At 42.0% G+C, this 21,020-nt stretch overlaps 1 protein-coding gene across 1 annotated transcript in view; it reads right to left on the bottom strand.

The window, feature by feature from the left end:
- Positions 1-21,020, bottom strand: part of GPR176 (G protein-coupled receptor 176) — a 76,261-nt gene that overhangs the window by 42,093 nt on the left and 13,148 nt on the right. The window lies entirely within an intron of this gene.

Below are 21,020 nucleotides of genomic sequence, written 5' to 3'. Positions count from 1 at the left end.
CCAGAGACACACCTTACTAGGGAAAGAGAGAGGCAGACTGGGAGTATGGACCGACCAGTCAACGCCCATGTTCAGTGGGGAAGCAATTACAGAAGCCAGACCTTCCACCTTCTGCAACCCTCAACGACCCTGGGTCCATGCTCCCAGAGGGCTAGAGAATGGGAAAGCTATCATGGGAGGCGGGTGGGGTATGGGGATTGGGTGGTGGGAATTGTGTGGAGTTGTACCCCTCCTACCTTATGTTTTTGTTCATTAATCCTTTCTTAAATAAAAAATTTAAAAAAAAAAAAAAGATCGTTCATCATGACCAAGTGGAGTTTATCCCAGGGATGCAAGGTTGGTTTAATATATTTAAATCAATCAACATGACCCAACAAATCAACAAAAGCAAGACCAAAAACCACATGATCATATCAATAGATGCAGAGAAAGCCTTTGACAAAATACAAAATCACTTTATGATCAAAACACTACAAAAAAAGGGAATAGATGGAAAATTCCTCAAGAGAGTGGAGTCTATATATAGCAAACCTACAGCCAACATCATACTCAATGGTAAAAAACTGGAAGTGTTTCCCCTGAGATCAGGTACTAGACAGGGCTGCCCACTATCACCATTATTATTCAACATAGTGTTGGAAGTTCTTGCCATAGCAATCAGGCAGGAGCAAGGAATTAAAGCCATACAGATTGAAAGAGAAGAAGTCAAACTCTCCTTATTTGCAGATGACATGATAGTATACATAGAAAAACCTAAGGAATCCAGCAAGAAGCTTTTGGAAAACATCAGGCAATACAGTAAGGTGTCAGGCTACAAAATTAACATTCAAAAGTCAGTGGCATTCCTCCATGCAAACACTAAGTTAGAAGAAGTTGAAATCCAGAAATCAGTTCCTTTTACTATAGCAACAAAAACAAAAAAATATCTAGGAATAAACCTAACCAAAGAAATGAAAGACTTGTATACTGAAATTATGAGTCAATACTCAAGGAAACTGAAAAAGATACAAAGAAGTGAAAAGATATTCCATGTTCATGGGTTGGAAGAATTAACATCAACAAAATGAATATACTACCCAGAGCCAATAATGCTATCCCCATCACAATCCCAACCACATTTTTTAGGAGAATAAAACAAATGGTACAAATGTTTATCTGGAACCAGAAAAGACCTAGAATTGCCAAAACAATCTTGAGAAGAAAGAACAGAACTAGAGGCATCACACTCCCAGATCTCAAATTGTATTATAGGGCCATTGCCATCAAAACTGCTTGGTACTGGAACATGAATAGACACACTGACCAGTGGAATAGAACTGAGAGCCCAGAAGTAATCCCCCACACCTATGGACATCTCATCTTTGACAAAGGTGCCCAGACTATTAAATGGGGAAAGCAGAGTCTCTTCAACAAATGGTATTGGGAAAAATGGGTTGAAACATGCAGAAGAGTGAAACTGAACCACTATATTTCACCAAATACAAAAGTAAATTCCAAGTGGATCAAGGACTTGGATGTTAGACCAGAAACTATAAGATACTTAGAGGAAAATATTGGCAGAACGCTTTTCTGCATAAATTTTACAGACATCTTCAATGAAATGAATCCAATTGCAAAGAGGCAAGCATAAACCTATGGGACTACATCAAATTAAAAAGCTTCTGCACAGCAAAAGAAACCACTACCCAAACCAAGAGACTCCTCACAGAATGAAAGAAGAGCTTTACATGCCATACATCAGACAAGAGGATAATAATCAGAATATATAAAGAGGCTGCCAAACTCAACAACAAGAAAAGAAATAACCCCATCCAAAAATGGGGAAGGACATGGACAGAATATTCACCACAGAAGAGATCCTCAAGTGTTGTTAAAATTCGGTGGCTCTAGCCGGCCGGGCTAGCTTCACGGGCAGGTAAGAGAGACGACCAGAGACATACGGCTGGGCAAGGAAGCTGTATTTCTTTATTCAGGAACAACGATTCATAAACTAAACCAAACTAATCACCAAACAGAACTCTGCTGTCTCTTTGCGGCGGCGCAAGCACTCTCTCTTACTCTGGAACTCAGGAACCCTCTCCAACTCTCGAACTCTGGCGGGGTTCCTCGGGGCGGGGCCAAGCAGGCCCGCGAAACTAACAGGACTGATCCAATTCTCTTGGCGGGAGAGAACTAGAACCCAATGTAAAGCATACAACACTCAAGGCCAAGAAACACATGAAAAAATGCTCCAAGTCTTTGATTGTCAGAAAAATGCAAATCAATACAACAATGAGGTACCACTTCACTCCTGTGAGAATGTCATACGTCAGAAAAGGTAACAGCAGCAAATGCTGGAGAGGTTGTGGGGTCAAAGGAACCCTCCTGCACTGCTGGTGGGAATGTCAATTGGTCCAACCTCTGTGGAGAACAGTCTGGAGAACTCTCAGAAGGCTAGAAATGGACCTACCTTATGACCCTGCAATTCCTCTCCTGGGGATATATTCTAAGGAACCCAACACCCCTATCCAAAAAGATCTGTGTACACATATGTTCTTATGAGCACAATTTGTAATAGTCAAAACCTGGAAGCAACCCAGGTGACCAACAACAGATGAGTGGCTGACTAAGTTGTGGTATATATACACAATGGAATATTACTAAGCCATAAAAAACAGTGACTTCACCGTTTTCAGCTGATCTTGGATGGACCTTGAAAAATTTATGTTAACTGAAATAAGTCAGAAACAGAAGGATGAATATGGGATGATCTAACTCTCAGGCAGAAGTTGAAAAACAAGACCAGAAGAGAAAACACAAGTAGAACCTAAACTGGAATTGGCATGTTGCACCAAAGTAAAAGACTCTGGGATGGGTGGGAGAGAAGAATACAGGTCCAAGAAAGATGACAGAGGACCTAGTGGGGGTTGTATTGTTATATGGAAAACTGGCAAATGATATGCATGTACAAAAATATTGTATTTATTGTCGAATGTAAAACATTAACTCCCCAATAAAGAAATTTAAAAAAAGGAAATAACCAGTCTGAATTTCCAAAAAGTACAAGATTAAACAATGAAATAACCAAACACCATAAAATTGGATGAATGATATTCTTGAAGGATGATTACTATACAAGAAAATGTTCCCACATGATGAAAGCTTATTCTTTTCTTCTTTGTAACTTTCAGTGTTTTGTTAACTTGTCATTATTTGCAAAGAATAAACAAATCACCTTAAGAATAATGAAAGTTGCGGTTGTTCAACAATGGAACACATTCTTGCACCACACAAATGACAAAACAAATAGAACACTGTAAATGATAGAAAGGTACTTTGGTTCCCCCTCTCTCTCATTTAAAATAAAATAATAAACAGGACTAGAGAAAATAGCTCATTTGCATTGTGAGCAACCTAAGTTTGAAACAGGCCCCCACTACACTGAAGAAAGCTTCAGTACTGTGGTTGTCCTCTCTCTCTCTCTCTCTCTCTCTCGGACTCTACCTCTGCCTATCTCTATTTTAAAACAATAGCAACAGTAATAAAATTAAAAGCTGGCCCAAGGATGAAACGCTAGTCTGGCAGACCCAAATTAATCCTAAAATTCCTGCAGCCCAGCATCCCAAATTGATGTATCTAAAGTCCTGTTTCCACCAAAAGAACATTACCTTCAAAAGAGAAACAGTTGGGGTGGGGGGGAGGGAGACAGCATAATAGTTATGCAAAAAAAAAAAACAAAACACCTCATGTCTGCCTGAGGTTCTGAGGTCTCAGGTTCAGGTTCAGGAGAAAGAGACAGACAGACAGAGAGAGAGGGCAGCACACCTGGGTAAGTGCACACACTATAGTGTACAGGGACCCAGGTTCAAGCCCCTGGTCCCCTGCCTGCAGGGGGAAAGTTTCACAAGTGGTGAAGCAGGGATGCAGGTGTCTCTCTGTCTCTTTCCCTCTCTATCTCCCTCTCCCCTCTCAATTTCTGTCTCTATCCAATAATAAATAAATGTTTTTTTTAAAAAAAGAAATAACTTAAAAAGAGAGAGAGAAGTCTGGGAGTCAGTGCACTAGATAAAGCACTAGACTCTCAAGCAAGAAATCCAAGTTCAATCCCCCAGCAGTACATGTACCAGAGTGATGTTCTGGTTCTCTCTCTCCTTCTACTTGTTTTATAAACAAATATTTTAAAGAGAGAGAGAGAGGGAGGGAGGGAAGAGGGTAAGAGGGAAAGAGGATGGGAGGAAGGGAGGGAAAGGAAAGAAGGGAAGGATAAAGAGGGAGGAGAACGGGTGAAGAGAAAGGCAAGAGAAACTATAGACATAACACCCTGAACACACCTTATTTTGTCTGATCTTGGAAGTTAAGCAGGGCAGGCAAGAGGGAGGGGAAAAAGAAAAAAAAAAGAAGTTTGGTATAACTTCGTATTTCACAAAACAGACTACTATGACTATGAACTTTCATAATTTAAAATATGGCCATAAGCACTGACAGCGGTCTCTTGGTTCTTGGGCACTAGCCACCATCAGCAGAGATTGGTATGAATAAATGTGTTATGCTGAAAGGCCACATAAACCCACAGTTATTACTCAGAAAGTGGCTGGACAGAAAAATCAGTAAAAAAAAAAAAAAAAAAAAACAAGACAAGAGCTTTCAGTTCAGACATTTCAGCTAGGAAATAACTCATCAATAGTTCTATATCCCTGAGGAAAAAGGATATCATAACAGCACACAGGCTGATCCATAATAAAGCTATTTTTTTCTTTCCTTCTTGAAGGCCACTCTATGGTTACATTAATCACCATAATACAAAGAATAGCTCTTTAATAAAAAGCAAAGGCACTGCCTCCATTTTAACTATTTATTTTGTATTTATCACACCCATTTTCACTATAAGACTTGTCTCTAACACACATTATTTTTCATTTGTTTTTTTTTTCCAGTTTTTGTTTTGATAGAGTGAGATGGAGTGGGGAGAGAGAGAAAGGAGAGATACCTGCAACATTGCTCCACTACTCCTAAAGCTTCCCTTCTGCAGGTGAGGACCAAGGGCTTGAACCTGAGTCTTCGTGCACAGTAACAGATTTCTACCAGGTGAGTCACTGTCCAGCCCCTTCTGACACTTATCAAGACCAGTTTGCAAATCAGTTTTTAATTCTGTATAAGTACCTTGCGCTACCAATTGTGCTACTAGAACTCCATAAGATTTTAATTCTATCAGCCCTTAAAGCTCTACCTTCCATCATCCCTCCTCTTATCTGCAAGGGGCTGACAGCAAATTGTATTTGCTGCCTGAAAGATTGTGACAATCATAACTGGAGATATTTTTAGATTGTATTAAATGTTTTGTTTGGCTACAGCATGCTTTCTTTTGCTTTCCTTTATCTTGAAGACTCTGTAGCTTGAAGAGTGCCTCAGAAGCCCACTGGGGCCTGTGTCTGTATCTCTTCAGGCAGCTCTGTCTGTGTTCCCTGTCACTGTCAGTCCCAGCTCAGTCATCTATAGGAGGTCAACTGTCTAAGCAGCAAGTGGCTGCTCTGTCACTCTGCTTCCAGTGGTGGCCCACGCAAGATGCTGCCCAAGTGTCAGAAAACCTGGCCATGCATCACTGTCTTTGTGGAGCACATTGCTGACAATATTCTCATCTCATACAACTGACTGTTTTTATCTGACTGTCTCACTAATCAGTGAAGCTGTGATGTGCTGGATATTGTTCAGCTCAACTAGACTAAGTCACACAGTGACAGCCCTATTATATTTTCTGTTTATTCTTTTTGACAAAGCAATGGATGGTTAGGGGGGATAGCACAGTGGATAAACAGAAAGACCCTGATACTGTGGGACCAAAGGCTACAGGTTCAAAGCCCAGTACCATCAGAAGCCAGTTTAGCTGAGCTCTGATAAAAATAAACTCTTCCCTTAAAAAACAAACAAACAAAAACAAGATTACAAAATGGTGGAGGAACAGCGGGGGGGGGGGGTGTCTCTACGGATAGAGCAGGGTCTATCCGTAGAGAATGCCTGAGAACACTGGTTTAATCCTTGACACCGCACAAGCCACAGTAGTGCATTGGTCTCTATGTCTTGATCTCTATCGCTCTCATGAAATAACTAAATAAGGTTATAGAAACTCTACCAAGTGATTTTATATTCTTTTTTAAAGGTTTTATAAAGATTATTGGAATAAACATTAAGAAATAGTCACAATGAGAAGGAGGAAGGAGAGTAAAAGGAGACATGTGCCTCCTAGCAAGATGAGAACTAACTACTCTCTGCTAGCCAGGAATGTCTCGGTTATACATATTTCAGTGAAAATTGGGTCTGTAGGAAAGTGGGTGAAGGTATGTGTCAGTAGCCCCCCTGGCATAAGGGGGCAGATTTCTATTCAATGGCTTCCATTCAATGGCCAGGTATGGAAGCCTTATCTTTTGATATGCACAATGGCTATAAGCTGACTGTTAAAGTTTTTGCCTGCAAATGCCTTAAGTCTGGGGCTACTTCACTGGAATGATGCTCTTGTCAGACTAGCCAAAAAGGCCTTATTTATAAATAATTTTTTATGATACAGCATTTCCCACTCTGAGAGATGGCAATGAAAATCTCTGAATATGGGCAAAGGTCTCTTCTTCTGTAACTGCTTCCAACACTGGCATATGGGCAATAGAGATGTCCCTACCTATCAGATCGCCATGTTTCAGAGGAGAGACTATCACTGAAAATGTTGGGTCATGATGTTAAATTGATTACTAGGCTGAACAACTGTTTGGGAATGTATAAGAGAAGCTTTTCCTCCAGGTCCTTGGATCTCTGAAGTGGGAGCTGAGCCAGTCAGTGATGGTAGTGAGATCATTGTGCCTCATTGCTTATACTGGTGACTTCATTTTCTAAAAAGTAGCTGTGGTGGGTTTACAGGTCCAGGTACAGTTGGGTTCAGAGGAAGGAGCAGCTCCAGGTAAAGGTGTCAACTTGTTTCCCTGGCAAATGGGTCCAGGAAGAATATTCTTGAAGTCTGACTATAGTAGAGGTTTGTCAGGAGGACATGGGAGTCCTATCCAAACAGGTCGAAGAGACATTCTGTCCTATAACTTATTAAAGGAGCATATAAGTAAAATAATTTGATTGAGGTAAATAGCATGTTTAACATATAACATATAAATAGAACCAATGAAATAACCTAATGATGGAGTTTGCCTATTTCAGTGATTTTTGTATCCTTTTTTGTTTGTTTTCTTGGTGTGTGTGTGTATGTGTGTGTGTGTATGTGTGTGTGTGTGTGTGTGTGTTATAAAGTTGCATTTGTCTGTTTATCTTTATTGCCACCAGGGTTATCACTGGGCTCAGTGCCAGCATTATGAATCCACTGCTTATGGTGGCCACTTTTTTTCCATTTTTCTTTTCTTTGTATTTATTTTTACTTGGCAGGACAGAGAGAAATTGAGAAGGAAAGAGAGATACAGAGGAGAGAAAGATACCTGCAGAACTGCTTCACCACTTGTGAAACATCCTCCCTGCAGGTGGGGTTGGGGTCTCAAACCCACCCAGGTCCTTGTGCATAGTGATATGTGCAATTAACTGAGTATGCCACTACATGGCCCCTGATTTTGTATTCTTAACATCCTTCAGTCAAGGGTCCAGGTGGTGGCTTACCCAGTAAAGCACGCATGTATAAGGACCTGGGTTTAAGTCCCACATCCTCACCTGAAGGGGAGGAGCCTTCAAAAATAGTGGAATGGGAGCCGGGCAGTGGTGCAGTGGGTTAAGCGCATATGGCATGAAGCACAAGGACTGGCATAAGGATCCCAGTTCAAGGCCCCGGCTCCCCACCTGCAGGGGGTTCGCTTCACAGGGGTGAAGCAATTGTCTATCTTTCTCTCCCCCTCTTTTGTCTTCCTGTCCTCTCTCAATTTCTCTCTGTCCTATCCAGCAACAGTGACAGCAATAACAACAACAACAATAATAACAATGACAATAAACAACAAGGGCAACAAAAGGGAAAAAATTTTTTAAAAATAAAAATTTTTAAAAGCAGTGCTGTAGGTGTTTCTCCTCTATCTCTCTTTCTCTCTGTCTAACACTCTCATACACAAAAAAAGAAACAGAGTCGCTGCAAATGGTGATGTCAAATGGTCACTAAGTAATAATCCAAGTGGCCATAAATAAATAAATAAATAAAATCCTTCAAGTAACACTAACCACAAGGAGAATCTGAAATTATTTTATTTTTTAAAAGATTTTTATCTATTTGTTAATGAAAGAAAATGGAACAGGAAACCAGAGCATCACTCTGGCATATGCAATGATAGGGATCAAACTCAGGACCTCATGCTTTTGTGTCCAAAGCTTTATCCACTGCACCATGTCCCAGGTCACTCTGCCCCCAGTCCCCAACTGCAGGGTGGAAGCTTCACAAGTAGTAAAACAATACTACCAGTATCTCTCTTTTTCTCTCCCTATCTCCCCTCCTCTCTCAATTTCTCACTATTTCTATAAAAAATTAATAAAGAGAAGAAATAGAAATCACATTAAAATAGAAATCAAAGTGCATGGGGTCTGGGCACCTTGGAATACACAAAACCCTGGAAACACAAGGGAGCTCCATGGATGATAGAGAGATGCTGGAGTGTCTCTCTCCTCTTTCTCTACATCACTCTAAAGAATAAGAAAGTTGGTCATTGTGGTAGTATTGGCTATGTGCAAAACCCCAAAGCTGCATTAAAAAAAGAAAATATGAAAAAGGGTAATCTGTATTTTAAAGCTGAATAAATACAAAGGTGCAGGAAAACAAGCATAACAGCAACCCATGGAACAAAGGCTTGAGAGTCTTAGTGGAAATTGAATTCAATGAGTCAACATACTGATGTTAGCACAGAAGCCTCAGGATAATAGAGGAACTGAGTTCAACCTTCAAGGCAAACTCTCTGACACAAGACTCATGCTGAGATGGCAAGGGAGCCTCAGAGATGGACAGAGAGAGCATTCTGTACCTTGGCATATATAGGACACAACAATCCTACAGTCAAATTAAAATAGACTGACATTAACAATATAACAGCCCAATAAGGAAACTACATTGACGTGGAATATACATTTCAAGCTTCCTGCTTGAGCCCTTGTTGCTCATCTTCTAAAAAATATTTGCCAGCTACATCCACCCAATTCTCTCCCAAAGCCAAATAGCGCTTACTTTATACTTCTGGTTATTCCTCTGGCCACCTCAGCTCCGTTTCCCAGCTGGAAATGACCCCACACTACACCATGTACATTTCCTTCCCATGCTTGGGGCTCTCTGGATGAAGAGTTAGTTTTCTGGTGCACAAACAATTTAGAGAACCACATTGTTTTTAGTCATTTTATTGGTACTAGAAAAGTCCAGGGGCCAAGTGGTGGCACACCTAGTTGAACACACATTACAATGTGCAAGAACCCAAGTTCAAGCCACTAGTCCCCACCTGTGGGGGAAAGTTTCAGGAGTGGTGAAGCAGTGCTTCAGGTGCCTCTCTTTCACTCTCCTCTATATCCCCCTCCCTCTTGATTTTTGGTGGTCTTTATTCAATAAAAACAGACAATTTTTAAAAATTCAAAAAAAAAAAAAAAAAGTCCGGACTAGTGGCAGGAGGACGCAATTTCAATGAATTAGTACTGAAATCTCAATAAGTTGTGGGGATGGCTCAGTGGATAAAGTGTATGACAGACCATGCATGAGGCCTCACATTTAATCCCTCACTTTACATAGACACCATAGACAACACCAAGGGAACTCTGGGGTTGGTGGAGCAGTGTTTTTGTGTCTATCTCACCACTACTTTAATAAGACCCCAACAAGTCATTAATAAATCTCTGTGATCTACATTCAAGTGTGAAGCACTTGCACGTATATCATACAGAATGTTCACAAAATATTCCCTGGGCAGACAACCTCACCAATGTGTCCTAGAATCCCACCTCTCCGAGTCCTGCCCACTAGGGAAAGACAGAAACAGGCTGAGAGTATGGATCAACCTGCCAACACCCATGTCCAGTGGAGAAGCAATTACAGAAGCCAGACCTTCCACCTTCTGCACTCCATAATGATCCTGGATCCATGCTCCCAGGGGGATAAAGAATAGGAAAGCTTCCAATGGAGGAGATAGGATGTGGAACTCTAGTGGCAGGAATTGTGTGGGATTGTACCCCTCTTATCCAATGGACATAATTAAATCAATAAAAACATTTTTAAAAATTTTAAAGAGAAAGTTCACCAAAAAATAGAGACCTTAAGAACTCATGGTACATTGCAGCAAAGTTGTTATGAGGAGAACTCAAGAATCTTCACTTTTAACAAGTATTTTGTATTTGTTCTTTTTTAAAAAAAGATTTTATTTATTTAGTAATGAGAAAGACAGGAGGAGAGAGAGAGAAAGAACCAAACATCAATTTGGTATAAGTGCTGCCAGGGATTGAACTTGGGACCTCATGATTGAGAGTCTAATGCTTTATCCACTGCGGCACCTCCCAGACCACTGTATTTGTTTTTTTAATGTATTTATTGCTACCAGAGTACTGACCAGCTCTGGGTCAGTGCTGGGGATTGAACCTGGGATTTCTGGAGTCTCAGGCGTGAAAGTGTTTTGTATAACCTTTATCCTATCTTATGAGCCACTGAGTCATTTTTAACAAGAATCTCTGCCTCCCAGCTGCAATCACAAAGAAAAGCAAAGTAATCTACCAGTAATCAACTCTCAATTAACCAACAATAACTCAGAAGAAACATTACTTTTACCAACCAGTGTCCACTGACTTAATACAATTTCTCTCTTCAGAGAAAAGCCCAATCTTAATAATCGAAGCATCTGGAAGAGAAACAGGCAGCTAGCTCCTAAGTCTGCCTTTCAAAGGACAGAGGTAGAAAGCCTCATTTTAAGACTCTGGTAATTTGTAGATTTATATCCTCAGGAAGAAGGTCATCAACACAACAGGACAATAAAAAAAAAGGTGTTGTTCTCATCAATCAAGGTTCTGGAAGGTAAAATGTGATTACTTTGTCTCTGCTTGTACTTGATGTTCATGGAAAATAAATTCACACTCCAGTTGACTTCAGAGAGTTAGTCTCTAATTTCCATTTAGCAGTTTCCTTTCCATTTAGCAGGTGTTTCTGGACCTAAGAAACGGCACAGGAAGCCCCAGTCAAAGGCAGGTGTAATTAAAGGTGAAAATGAGCTCACACAGGAGCAGGGGAAAGGGGAGTAGAGACAGCTGACCCTCTAATACAAGGAGAGGTGTTTGCAAATATCCTAGCTCAGAAAATGTAAAGCCACTCTTCAAACTAGGCACTTTTTTTTTTGTATTTTAAGATTCATTTGTTTATAAAAGAGAGAGGGAAAGAGAACCGGAGCATCATTCAGATATGTACAATACCAGAGATCAAACTTGTAATCTCATGCATGCAAGTCCAATACTCAAAATTCTAGGCTGTGTACAATCTGGTTAAAAATAACAGTACAGGGAGTCCAGCGGTAGCGCAGAGGGTTAAGCGCATGTGGCGCAAAGCGCAAGGACCCGCATAAGGATCCCCACCTACAGGGGAGTCGCTTCACAGGTGATGAAGCAGGTCTGCAAGTGTCTATCTTTCTCTCCCCCTCTGTCTTACCCTCCTCTCTCCATTTCTCTCTGTCTTACCTAACAACGACAACATCAATAACAACAATAATTACAACAATAAAAGGTCAACAAAAAGGAAATAAATAAAAAATTAAAATAACAGTACAAAGCACTAGGAACAGCGTAAGTATCCCGGTTTGAGCCCCCGGCTCCCCACCTGCAGTGGGGTGGCTTCACAAGCAGTGAAGCAGGTCTGAAGGTGTCTCTCTTTCTCTCCCCTCTGTCTTCCCCTCCTCTCTCCATTTCTCTCTATCCTATCCAACAACGACAACATCAATAACAACAACAACAATAAAACAACAAGGGAAAATAAACATTTTAAAATAATAGTAAACTAGGCACTCTTGATTACTGTATTGAATAAGAAATTGCTATAGTCAGAACTTCATTTGAAAGGCATAATTTGGAATTGACTTTCCCAGTGTTAATTTACGTCATCTAATAGATTAAGTTAAACAAAAAAAAAAAAGCTAAAATTATCATTTATCACTCCTGCTCTCAAAGAAACCAGGATGGTTTCTTGTAGCTGAAATTTCAGTGGCCACAGGCAAAGGAAGTGGACAGTGACTAGAGTTTTAGACTTAAAATCATGAGGTCCTGAGCTTGATCCCCAGCACTGCATATGCCAGAGTGATACTCTGGCTCTCACTTTCTTTCTCCTTCTCCCTCTTCTGCTAGTAAATAAATCTTAAAAAAAAAGAAAGAAAGAAAGAAAGAAAAGGAAGAAAGAAAGGAAAAGGAAAAGAATTGCATCAGCTGATTGCAACCTAATCAACGCAAAGATTGCCACCTCAACATGCTTCAGCTCAGACTGTGTCCAGACACTTCAGGTGTGGAATGATAATCCTTCAGCTTCATTACTCGGGTGAGACCTTTCCTTTCATAACATTCTCTAATTCCATCCCAGGTGGATCACTTTCTAACAAAGTCCCAAAACCTAGATATACACCAGGTTCTGTGAGAGAGAGCATATGTTCACATGTATCCATAAACAAGTGCAAAATATATACCTGAAAGTGTTGGATAGTATGCCAGCTCCCCCCGGCTTAAACACCAGTATGTCTGTATGAGATTAATTTGATCCCATTTAAAGCTGCGGTCTATTTACATAAATCACTTTTGCATTTACATAAAGCACCACCTTCCCTCCAGGGCATTGGTGGTTCAGTGGTAGAATTCTCACCTGCTCCGCCCCCTCTCCTTGTCACCCTGATCTTCCACCAGTCACTTTTCGCTCCACCCTCTCTATGTCACATCCTGTTTCCACCCTACTTGGAGAGTATAAAAACAGCTGCTCTTCTGATTAAAGATACTTGGAAATTGCTTTCCGGCTCCGAGAGTCCAGAGTGTATCTCCTGCGAAGTTAGTGCGGCACGAGTTCCTGATCCCTCTCCCACGCAGCAGCCTAGATCGGCTCCAGTTGAGTTCTCTCCAACCCAGAGAGCACTAGCTCGGGAAGAAGCACCCTCAGGCTATCCCAGCATTTGGCGCCCGGAACAGGGACACGTAAGCAGCAGATTTACAAGAAGATATCCTAGATAGGTACACGCCTTTTGGGTATCTGCAATATTGTGCACTGTGATTTTTTTTCTTTCTTATTGTTTTCCTGAGATCTCTCCACCATGGAAAATCTTTTCCAAATTCTGCATTCTTTTTTCTGTATACAATTTTTACATATCTGGGACATTTTTTTGGGGGCTGCACCTTATATCCAGTTGATCATCATAGCAGCTTTTAAGGGATATATAGGGCAACCTCTCAAAAGGCTTAAGGACCTAGTGGCTGAGATCCAAGAGATAAAGGAAGTGACCATAGAACTTAACCAGCACCTTAAAAACAAGAAGCAGCAAAGGCCTGTCGTGATCCTGACCCACCCTAATTCCTCTGCATCTTGCCCTAAGGCCCCTATTTTGGCAAACACGTGTCCAAATTCTCCTTTGGACTCCACAGCCACTTCTTCGGCCACCCCCATTTTGGCAGACACATGTCTGGATCCTCCTGCTGCCTCCACGGCTGCTTCTTCGCCCACCCCCGTTTTGACAGACATGTCCGAATTCTCCGGTAGCCTCCAAAACCACTTCTTCGGCCGCTTGTCAGGAAGCTTCCACTTCGGTGACTCCTCCTACCGCTACACACTTATCAGAGCAAGTCCACACATTTCCAGTCAATGTTGCCCCCAATAGACAAAAACCTCAGGCCTGGTATCCATATTCCGCCACAGACCTGAAGGAACTAGGCCAGGCTATCAAGTCTACGCTCTACCGGACCTGCCAATATACACGGATATCTTCGCCCACCCTGTCCAACGCTTGACGTCTCATTATCCAGTCTGGTCCCCTATGCCAACACTGAACTTCTCTGTTCCAGACTCTTGGAAACAGAGTTGGCAGTCAGCTGAGGTAAAGAACAAACACCTCATCACAGACCCCTGCAAGCATCAACCCGGCTTTGACCTAGCACGTTATGATTGGGCCCTCCTCAATCGCTATCAAACAGGCTATGGCCAGTGTGTCGCTATGTTCCATTGGTGGGGAGCCAGAGATGACCCGAACTGCCCCTGTGGCTACAGACAGACTATGACCCACATAGTCAATGACTGCCACCTCTCCAGATTCAAAGGAGGTCTCGAAACTTTACATCAGGCTCAACCTGACGCTGTTGACTGGCTACGGAAGAAGGGCAAACGCTAGAAGAAGAATCAAGGATGACGGTGTTCATGCCCCATGGACCAGGTCCATTTTACAAGGCCTGCTTCAGAACCTTAATACCCCCCAAGATTGGAGGGATGTAACTCGCTCTACGCTCCCAGGCCCTATCTTCCTGCAATGGGAGGCATGTCTACAGCAATCGCGGAAAAATATTCAAAATCAGCCAGAGGGGAATTTTGATGCATTGTTTGGAACAGGCCAATTAGAAACAGGGATTCAACAGGCAGAAGCCAAGTTTCCACCTGGGTATTTTGATCAGGTACGCCTGTGTGCATTAAAAGCATGGGAGCAATTAACACCACCCATGGGAGCGGCCTCAGCCCCCATTCTCTCCCTTCAACAAGAACCTGATGAATCCCTCGCTAAATTCATTGCCAGGGTCCAGTCGAGTTTGGAAAGGAAGATTTATAATCCTGACGCTCGTTTTCTCCTCCTGTGATCCATAGTCTGGGATGGAATGCTTCCGCATTTTCTACAGGCCTGTATCACTCTTAAAAACAAACACCCAGATACTTGGATTCTAGCTACACAGGATCTCAGATCAAGCTCTTTTCAAGGCCCTATGTTACAGGCCTATGCAGCTACCTTACATAAGCAAAAAGGGGCTTGCTTTCAGTGCGGTCACCAAGGGCATTGGCGTAACCAATGTCCAGAAAATAGACGGCAACCCCGCCTCCAGTCAGGGCAACCCCGCCTCCAGACAGGGAACCAGAGACCACGAATGCCTTGTCCCAGATGCCAGAAAGGATTTCACTGGAGGAGAGATTGTTGGTCAAGGTGCCATAGGAATGGCACACCTCTGCCAAATGTAAACAGGGATTTAAACTAGGTGTGGGGCTTCCCTTAGCCCCGCCCCCAAGAGGGAAGGAAGCAGGTAGCCCGCGTGGTGCTGTGCCCTTCTTCCACAAACAGAAGCCCAGCTTGGGACCCAACCCGTTGCTACACCCACCACGCCAAGTAACAATAACAGAGGGTGAGCAGAAGGAGGAACCTGCAGTATGTGGGAACTTCCAGCATAGAAATAACCGGCTGGAGCAAGAGAACAGCTCAAATTCGGAGCCTGAGATTTTATGGACCACCCCTATTTTAGAAAGGGGTCACCCAACTATGACAGTAAAGATTGGTAATATTCCTTTTAAGTATTTGATTGACATGGGAGCAGATAAGACAGTCTTAAGACAAGCAAAGGTTCCCCAGAGTTGGGAACTCCTCCCAGGACCACGCTTACATGGTGTTGGAGGATTGACTCAGGCATTCCTAACACGAAATTCCCTTGTGTGGGAAGATACAGAAGGAACTACCGGACACTTTCGGCCTTTAATAGCTGACATAAGCACCAATTTATTGGAAAGAGACTTTCTGGAATCTTTAGATGTAGTGATATCCTCAGACACCTCTGCAGAACACCACACTCACTCCTGTGAGACTGCTAGACCCAACCAGCACTCCCAATACTAACTGCCACTGTTCGTACCAGAACTCCCCTCTTAGATTGGCTTTCTAATGAGCCTGTCTGGGTGGAACAGTGGCCTTTGCCTAGGGAGAAGCTAGAAATTTTAAAAGAACTCGTCCAAGAGCAGTTATCTTTGGGACACATTAGTCATTCTCGGAGCCCATGGAATACTCCAGTCTTTGTAATTAAAAAGCGCTCAGGAAAATGGCACCTCCTCCAAGATCTTCGTGCAGTTAATAAAACCATGCAGGTTTGAGGCTCCCCCCAAAGGGGTTTGCCTCTTGCTTCCGCGATTCCCACAGGAATTCCAATCATAGCTATTGATATACAGGATTGTTTTTTCTCTATTCCCTTACACCCACAAGATTGTAAACGTTTTGCTTTCTCTGTTCCTTCTATTAATAATGCCAGCCCTGCCGATAGATTTGAATGGGTGGTACTGCCCCAGGGCATGGCTAATAGTCCTACTATTTGTCAAGAGGCTGTTAAATCTGCCCTTTTCCCATATATTCATAAGGGCCTTAAGGTTTTTCATTATATGGATGACGTGTTAATATGGGGAGAATTAGATACAGATCTCTCCACCCTACGTGATTTTCTAATCCCTTCCTTAAAGAGAAGTGGACTTAATGTAGCTCCTGAGAAGATACAGCTAATTCCTCCAATATCTTTCTTAGGCTCAGAGATTTCCCTAACGCAGATTCGTCCTTTAAAACCTTGTGTTACTTTTCCTTCTAATCTCACTCTTGCTTCTTTACAAAGTTTTCTTGGAAATTTGAATTGGCTTAGGCAGTATCTTTATCTGCCTACGAGCTGCCTGCAACCACTGTTCGATCTGTTAAAAGGAAACAAACAGCCCTCCTCAAAGCGTATGTTAACCCCCGAAGCCTCCTTGGCACTGGAAAAAGTTAACCAAGCTCTCCAGGACATGCACCTCATTCGGTTCTCCCCCTCCTCTCCGGTAAATCTTCTAATCTTTAACTCCACCCCCACGGTAGTGGGGGCATTGTGGCAGAAACATGATGTTCTCGAATGGCTTCATACACCAGTAGGCGGAGCTCCAAGACTCCTTACCGAGATTGACGCCTTAGCATTTATGGTTCACCAAGGAAGAAACAGATCGGTTCAGGTCTTAGGAAGGGAACCAGATTCAATCATTCTTCCCTTTTCTCTCACAGATACAGAATGGATCATACGCCACCATTCTCGTTTTGCCATAAGTTTAATGGGTTTTCCAGGACAATTAGATAATCATTTTCCCTCTAATAATTTGACAGCTTCTTTACCTCTGTTGCCTCTACTAGTACCTAAACTTTTCTCTCAAGATCCCATCCCCTCTGCTCCTACAGTGTTCACTGATGGTGGAAAAAAGGGAGCTGCTGCCCTTATATATTATCCAGACCAGCAATACCCCAAACCTCTCTTTACTGAACTTCCTGATAATTCCCCTCAGTACAAAGAACTTTATGCTGTTTTCCTTGCATTAAAAGCTGTACCAGAATCCTTCAACCTTTTTTCTGACAGTGTGTATACTGTTAACTTACTTCCATGGCTTGCTCGATCTTATGTAAGAATTGATGACAACCCACTTTCTCCTCTTTTAATTCAAATTGCCTCTGTGCTCTGTTCTCGAACCCAACCACTGTATGTTCAATACCTACGTTCCCACAGCCCTCTTCCTGGTCCCCTGTCCGAAGGGAATGCTGCAGCCAACCACCTTGCCTCCACAGGAATTCTCCTAGCCTCTGTCTCTAATCCTGCTGACTTTCATTCCCTAACCCATGTTAATCTTAAAGGTCTTCGAGCTCGATTTCCTAATATTCCTCTGCCACAGTTAAAACGTATTCTTGCTACATGTTCCTCCTGTGCAGGTCTAATCAAAACACCTGCTATTCAAACTCTGGGGGTTAATCCTCGAGGTTTAAAAGCCAACGCTCTTTGGCAAATTGATGTTACCCACATACCCAACTTTGGCAAACAAAAATATGTGTTCGTTTCAATTGATACCTTCTCTAAGTTTATGTGGGCTACAGCTCAGACTGGAGAAAACGCAAAAAAGCTTATAAGCCATATGCTCTCCTGTTTTGCTGTAATGGGCTTACCTCTTCAACTTAAAAATGGATAATTAGCCTGCCTTTACCAGCAAACAATTTAAAGATTTTTGTTCCCTCTGGAACATTATTCATACTACAGGCATTCCGTATTATCCACAGGGACAAGGCATTGTTGAGAGGGGCCATCAAACTCTTAAGGCTCAATTAAATAAAGAAAAAGGGGAAATGTACCCCCCCCAATATCCAGCTGTCAAAAGCCTTAACTACATTAAATCTCTTTAATATTTATAAAAACTCAGACCAACCTCCTATTATTCTTCATTGGCAAACACCACCCATCCTCCCAGCTATTAAAGTCAAATGGAAAGAGCCACTTGATAAAATTTGGAAAGGACCTGACCCCCTGTTGACTATGGGGAGGGGTTCCGCATGCATTTTTCCACAAAATTACTCCAAGCCTGTCTGGGTTCCTGCCCGCCATGTCTGGCAATACCCACATGATGGCGCTGATATCCCTCAAGAACAAGAAACACTGCAAGAAGACTGGCTGCAAGAGGACTGGCTGCAGGATGCATCCCAGGATCCATAATACAACATGGCAGAATCTAAAAAAATCTGATTCACAGAACTCTTCCTCCCCCCCCCCCCCAAATGTCTTATGCTATGACTGGCCAGTTGTGTTTTGTGAGTGAGTGAGTGAGTGAGTTAAAAAAAAAAAAATTGAGTGAGTTGAGTGACCAAAATTTTTGTACGACCCATTGTGCTCAGAGTACTCTGAAAGTTAACTGACTTTATATAAAACGGCTGGACACAGCCATGGTTTCTGGAGACGTCCAGATACAGTCCAAAAATTGTTTATTCCTCTTTTTGATTTCTTTTTTAAGTCTTGATATAAATATGAAATGTTTAGTCTTAAACTGTGTGAGTGAAGACTTCCGGAGGCGGAGCTATGAGCGGCAGATCGCTTTCTCTCCTCTCCTCTCCTCTCCTCTCCTCTCCTCTCCTCTCCTCTCCTCTGCCGGATCAACTAGGAATACCAAAGGAGACCACCCGGACTGAAACAAGACAGGACTAGAATGACCACAGGAACCCAGTAAATCACCCGTGAGTACAAACACGCGTGGCTGGTGACACAGAGGAGAGAGGGGCCTAAGGAGAGATTAAGTGACTGCTAACATTCAGCAGTTTATCAGTGGAGACACCACCTCCAGTCTGCTCCACAACAAGGGAACAGCTGAAGGGAAGAAAGGACTCCCCAGAGACTCACCAAGTGCAACTCTGAGTTTCCATTGCTACTACCCTCGGAATCTGGAGCAGCAACAGGGAGGGACACCAGGGTACAGAGATCTAACCGGGAAACTCAGGAGAAGACCTATACCTCCTTGGCAGAGCTGAGGGGCTGTGAAAGTCTCTTTGCATAACCACTGGATTATCTCTGCCACACCCTGCTTTATCTCTTGGTCAGGAGTCAGTGATTAAGCGAAGAAGCCTATTGATAGTTTAAAAGCCCTCAGGCACCCATAGCCTACAGGGAAGAAAAAAAAGAGGCTTTTACACCACTGCGCTCCAACTCAGGGATTGAAAAAAAATTGTTAACTTCCACCATGGTAAACCCTTTAATTAAATTACTTAGACACAAGTCAATCCAGGCAATAGTGATCAATAATTTGAAAAGTACTGATAAAGGGAACTCATAACATAATATATAAAATGGTTAAAACAACAAGAAAAAATATTGGAGACTCGAACCAGGACAAGAGTCCAGCTAAAAGTCCTCCAGAGGGTGGAGCACAAAACAACGAGTTCAACATCCAAACATTAGCTAAGGAAATAATAACAGGAGTGAGTAAAGAATTTGAAAAAATTGTAATCAGAAATGCAGGAACAACCAATGAGAATATGGAAGAAAATTCTAATTATCTCATGGTTATTAGAGAGCTGAAAGCTGAAATCGCTGAGCTAAGAAGGCAACTAGCTGAACAAGCTAAAACAGTATCAGAGCAGGGCAACAAAATAGATGAACTCCAGAAAGCAGTAGAGGGCAGAGAGAATAGAATCAATGAGGCTGAAGACAGAATTAGCAAGATTGAGGATGAATTAGAGACAACTAAAAAAGAAGTAAGAGATCTCAAAAAGAGATTAAGAGATGCTGAAAACAACAACAGAGTCCTATGGGATGACTTCAAAAGAAACAATATACGCATTATTGGCTTACCAGAGGAAGAAAGAGAAGGAGAGGAAGAAAGCATTCTCCAGGCCATAATAGCTGAAAATTTCTCTGGTCTAGACAACACCAAAGACATAAAGATTCAAGAAGCCCAGAGGGTCCCAAACAGAATTAACCCAGACCTAAAGACACCAAGACATGTCATACTTAGAATGGAAAGGAATAAGGATAAAGAAAGGATCCTGAAGGCTGCAAGAGAAAAACAAAGAGTCACCTACAAAGGAAAACCCATAAGATTAGCAGCAGACTTCTCTATACAAACACTACAGGCCAGAAGAGAATGGCAAGATATCTATCGAGTGCTCAATGAAAAAGGCTTTCAGCCAAGAATACTATATCCTGCTATACTGTCATTCAGACTAGATGGAAGCATCAAAACCTTCTCAGTCAAGCAACAGTTGAAGGAAGCAACCATCACCAAGCCTGCCCTGAAAGAAGTTCTGAAAGGTCTCCTATAAACAACCAGACCACCACAAATAGGACATATATCAAAACACTGTAAAACTCTACAAGAATGGCGTTAAAATATCTTCAATCTTTGATATCAATAAATGTCAATGGCCTGAATTCACCTATTAAAAGACACAGAGTAGGAAGATGGATCAGAAAACACAACCCAACAATATGTTGTCTACAGGAAACTCACCTAACTCAACAAGACAAACACAGACTTAAAGTGAAAGGATGGAAAACTATCATACAAGCCAATGAACCACAAAAAAGGGCAGGAACAGCTATTCTCATATCTGACATGATAGACTTTAAAATAGATAAGATTAAAAAAGATAGGAATGGACACTACTTAATGCTCAGAGGATCAGTCAATCAAGAGGACTTAACAATTATTAATATCTATGCACCCAATGAGAAGCCATCTAAATACATCAAACTTCTACTAAAAGAGCTACAGCAATATATTAACAGTAACACAATCATAGTAGGGGACTTCAACACCCCACTATCTCAACTTG

This window comes from Erinaceus europaeus, chromosome 16 (assembly GCF_950295315.1).
Source record: "Erinaceus europaeus chromosome 16, mEriEur2.1, whole genome shotgun sequence".
Lineage (NCBI taxonomy): Eukaryota > Metazoa > Chordata > Mammalia > Eulipotyphla > Erinaceidae > Erinaceus > Erinaceus europaeus.
The sequence above is the reverse complement of the archived record's forward strand: the minus strand, read 5'-3'. Positions and strand labels throughout refer to the sequence as shown.